This window comes from Dermacentor albipictus, unplaced genomic scaffold (genome assembly GCF_038994185.2).
Source record: "Dermacentor albipictus isolate Rhodes 1998 colony unplaced genomic scaffold, USDA_Dalb.pri_finalv2 scaffold_22, whole genome shotgun sequence".
Lineage (NCBI taxonomy): Eukaryota > Metazoa > Arthropoda > Arachnida > Ixodida > Ixodidae > Dermacentor > Dermacentor albipictus.
In genome coordinates this window covers 2,627,950-2,633,046 of record NW_027225576.1, presented here as the reverse complement: position 1 = coordinate 2,633,046, position 5,097 = coordinate 2,627,950, and the positions used below count along the sequence as shown (strand labels likewise).

At 43.6% G+C, this 5,097-nt stretch overlaps 1 non-coding gene across 1 annotated transcript; it reads left to right on the top strand.

The window, feature by feature from the left end:
- Nucleotides 1–931: 931 nt before the first annotated feature.
- On the top strand, nt 932–1,006 carry TRNAS-GGA (transfer RNA serine (anticodon GGA)). Its single transcript has one exon. It is a non-coding gene; the product is annotated as a tRNA-Ser (tRNA).
- Nucleotides 1,007–5,097: the final 4,091 nt, after the last annotated feature.

The following is a 5,097-nucleotide window of genomic DNA, read 5'->3' as shown; positions in this document are numbered from 1 at the left end:
GCATTGCAGTTAATCTGGTTAACCAGCAGATGACTTTTCACTTGCCAGCCCCTTGGAATGTCATGCTAACAGGTGAAAGGGGATTAACCGTGTCATGACAATCTCATTATTGACTGGCTTCTTTGAGAGGCATTTACTACATTTTTACATTGCACCCAGCTTTACACAATGTTGCATTATCTAATTGTATTTGACAATGTTAGCTTCATATTGTTACGTAGGAAGATGCAGAAGAAAAGCTATATACAAGCATATTTACAAGGAAACACGCCGCACTTGGCCAAGAGGCAACAGCCCGCGCTAGCCTCTAATCGTCGTCGTCACACTGCTCGCCTCTTCGTCATTGCAAATACTGTTCTGTAGCACTATAATAACAGTAATGTAGACAAGAAATAATACAATATGGTATGATATGTGGGGTTATATGTACAAAACTGACACATGAGCTATGAGAGATGTCATAGCGGACAGGTACGGATTTGATATATTTCTAAGATTGAGGTAATAGTTCTGCGGAAATCCGCAAGGTAGAGAGAAGTAATTAATAAAGGGAAAATCAGACATCCACCCATTCGAAGTAATTGCTACAAAGGAAACCCATACGGGTTCCTCGAAAGATAAGCCTCACATTTGAAGAAAAATTTGTCCTGGTCCGGGACTCGAACCCGGGACCACCGCCTTTCCGGGCCAGCTGTTCTGCCAATTGAGCTAACCAGGCGGCAAGCAGATGGCAGGGCGAAGTCGAATTTGTCAACAACTCGAAGCAAAGGCAAGAGTTTGAGGTAATAGTTCTGCGGAAACCCACAACTGTGATTTCCCTTTATTAATTACTTCTCTCCACCTTGCGGGTTTCCGCAGAACTATTACCTCAAACTCTTGCCTTTGCTCAGAGTTGTTGACAAATTTGACTTCAGCCTGCCATCTGCTAGCTGCCTGGTTAGCTCAGTTGGTAGAGCGGCTGCCCCGGAAAGGCGGTAGTCCCGGGTTCAAGTCCCGGACCAGGACGAATTTTTCTTCAACTGCGAGGCTTTTCTTTCGAGTAACCCGTATGGGTTTCCTTTGTAGCAATTGCTACGAATGGGTGGATGTCTGATTTTCTCTTAATTCTTTCTAAGATTGCAATGCTTACCTCGACTACCTTGCAGAATAGCTCCCGGTCTTCATCGAAGATGGCAAGTAGGAGGAGGGGAGTGGCTTCATACTCTGCAGCCATTGATTTCGTTTCAATTCTGGCCTTTTCAATTTCCTCTAGGTATGTCCTCACGTTCGGCTTCTTTATTAAGCTGTGAGCATACCTCAAAACCTGTCGCCCAACAGTCTTAACTTTATCGTCAAATGTTTGCGAGGCACTGAACCCCAGCAGTGTATTGACATGTGAACACATGTGTGCTTCTTCAAAGAGGAAAGGTCAGTTCTCCTTCACGTTCACCACGCTCCTGCTGGCATTAATCACCTGCCTCTGTGACGAATATGTTTCGCCCATTAGCTGTGTGACTCGAGAACTGTTTGGGGAAGCTAGCCTGAATTGGGCTTGCAACTCTTTTCTTTTGTTCTCTTGAGTTCCAGCTGTTTCCGTAGACGGAAGGTCAGGCTGCCAGGCTACATAGCCATAAGGATCTTTTTGGAGTTGTGGTTTCTTTGTGGTCAACTCTTCATCTTCTGAAAAACACCGCTTCGAACACTCAGAACTGTGCCTTCTTTTGTTGTTAACACAATTCTCCAGCTTCCATAGAAGCGTTTCTAGTACTGTAGCAATGATGGTGCCATTGAGGGTGTCCTAAAAAGTTCTTGGATATTTGCTGACAATTTCACTCGCAATGACTCGCAGCACTTTGCGCCCAGGCTTCTGGTAGCAGGCAAGCACCCTGTCACTTAGTGTCCTAATCATTTCATTCAGATCACTTTTCAGTGGGCGCCTGCCATCTTGACATGCTTTCATGAGTTCGGGTGGAAATGCGTGCCATGGAATATCAAAATCCTGGCCCAACAAGCTCACAGAAGCTTCGCTTCCTTGGGGAATGGACACTTGCACGGCTGGTGAAGCAGCTGTCTGGAACTTTTCGAACAGGATGCGTCTGCTGACAACACTCAGGAACATTAGGTCACCCTCCACTACATACTTGAGGTGCTCAAATGACTGAACACCACAGTCCAGCAGTTTCTGTACAATCTGTTCGACCACTTCATTGTCCAAGTGCGGCAGCCAACTGGAAATATGCCGTCGCGAGTCCATTTTGCCTGTCAAAAGCATGAAATCAAACAAAATCTAATATAGCATGCTTCAACACAACAACAGGGTACTTGTTGCGGGCAAGTTTATACTGCACCAATGGAGTCCAATCAAGGAGGCTTTCAAGCTTCATGCATTTGAAAGGACCATCACTACTGATAATGCTGTAGAAAAGCATAGCAGGCTCATATCTTGTGTGGACAGTTCTTAATAAGAAAAAGTGATCGCCATTACTGGCAAGAATAAGCCTAATCTCACCAAAAACTGGAGCGCCATCCGTCCGCCTCATAACAACAAGCATGTCCTGTTTGTAAAGCATGCCACGGATAGTAGCTTGACTGGCCGAGAATATGTTACCTTCAATGATCACATCGCGTACTTCCTTTTGTATTTCTGGTGTGCAAAGCTCACTAGAGAATGAGGAACTATTGACTAAACCATGAATACCTGCTCCTGTGTTCTTATATGCCTGATAAAGCTGATGGCGCTCAGAAAGTGTGTGCGTCAAGTTCCCGAAATTCTGGCAATTTCTTGCACACTTACGGAAATAGCTGTGCTTACTTTCACACCTCATTGTCCACATCTTTATCAGTGGGCCAAACTGTGTAATCAGAAACGGGTAATGAATCAGGTAATGATACTTAGGCTTCATGGCAACATAAGGGAAGAGGTGTGCTCTGCCAGTCATGTAGTCCTCTATAAGGTCTTGCAGCCTCATAACCATGGGGAGTGTGATACTATGTGCAGTAACAAGCTGGACAATTTCAGAAAGCAAAAGAACTTGTTGCCAGATATCATTTTCCGTAGATATTGAACCAAGTAGAAACAATGGAAGAAAGCGCAACATGTTCCAGTTTTGAACCGCATGGCCTCCTAGTGCTTTCTTGAAGTGAACTTCACACGGCCGGTCTGCCAAATCATCATGTTTAAAATGAAAACAAGTTATGCGCTGATTAAGGTCTTCAAGCGAAATCCACTTGAGAACCGTTACAATATGCTTAATATACAAAGAAAGGTCAAATGAAACAACACCCTCAAATAAATCATGTGCCAAACAAGGAGGGAGACCTGGAGCACACACATGGAAGTACTTCAATTGATTGAATAAGGAATTGAACTTCACTCCTTTTTCTATACTCGAACCATTGGCTTGCAGGGCTAATAAAGCACTATTGTAATTGGCCGGTGTTCTGATTTCTGAAATACCTGACAGTGCATTTGGAGGAAAAAGGTCAGCTCTTTCAGCCATGCAAAACCTACAGATGTGACTTGCAGAGCTAAAATTTTCCACAAAGCCTCCAATTCCGTGGCTTCCAAGGTTTTCTCCAAGGATGGCAGTCACAGTGCCAAACAAACGCATTCCTCTTGAAGTTACGAAATGGCCAGCTTCCAACTTCTTCAGATCATCGAGCAAAGGCATAAACACTTTGGCCTGCCCAAAATATGCAAAATCATTTTCGTTGCAGAGCAAGCACAACTTAAGAGAATGAGCTGCGTATCTTTCCCATGGATAGAGATTACCAAGAATTAAATAAACAGCAAAAAGTTTGTGTTTCTTCTTTGCAGAACCAATTGGATTCACGACCTGAAATGCATCTTGAAAGAGTATAAGCTTCAGTGCTTCAGGATGCTCCTTGTAAAGTGGAATAGACTGGAACATGTTTCCATCAGTGAAATCTTTCAGGACACCAGGGGTCTCGGGCAGTATCCTATCGCACTGTGATATCACATCTTCATTTTCAAGCATGGCTTCAAGTGTACTTAGAATTGGCACGTAATGAAAGGTAGCATTATTGATCTTTTTGTTTTTCCCCAACAATATTTCTACAGGTGATACATACAGAAACTCTTTCTTGAAGAATGAAGAACGGCTATGTTCTGTCCTGAACACACCATCTGGTGCTAGATGCAGTGCCAAAACATAATCACTTTCAAATGTTTCATCTATCAGCTTATCTATGTCATCACTGTTAACAGCTTTTTCCTTGAGCTTTTCTTTGAGACAAGAAGCCATTGCTGAAGCACTTGCATTCTGTATGTCATATATAGCCTCAGAAATAACTTGAACTGTAGATGATGGCACATGGCGCTCAGATAAGAGTCGCAGGTACAGATGGGCAAAAGCAGTGCTAACGTCGTTCTTACAGCTTTCTTGCATGCTGCCTTGATGCAGTGCCAGAGTACTAGGTAGCTCTTCCTCCTCAGATGAATTGCTTCCAGTTTGTTCAGCATCATGTGGAGGGGTCGTAACAGTTGCTGAAACAGGCCTAGGCTCTTGAACGTCCACATCTGATACTGAGCAAAGGTACTTCCCGTGGTAACGTGAAAGATGGGAAGAAAAAGATGCCTTCTTATTGTATGCTTTCTTACATAACGGGCATGTCACCTTTGCACCTTGAACAATGTGAAGTTTGAGGTAGGCAATTAGAGCTTTATAATCTTTACAAACTTGTATGCAGCTGTCCACAGTGCAGACTAAGTCACAACGCTGCGCACTGATGGAAACACAGCTTTCTTGTTCAGCACGTCTAACCCGTCTGTGCTCACGACAGAAATGACTGTAGAGCGAGCCAACTTTGCAAAATTCCTTGTAGCAGTCTTGAAAGGGGCATTTCACATAAAAATTGTTGACATTTTTGTGCAAAGCCACATGCCTGAGAAATGCGGGAAGTGTAGAGCTAACACAGCCACATATACTGCAGGGGTACATCTGAAAAGACCACAACAGCAACAAACAGTATTACTCAAACGAAACATTACTGGGGAATGACCACACTGTACGATGTGCAATTTAAGAGTAATCATCCAAACTGTGCACCCTGCATTTGATCCGGCATTCCTTTAACATTTTGGTACATGTTTTTAAA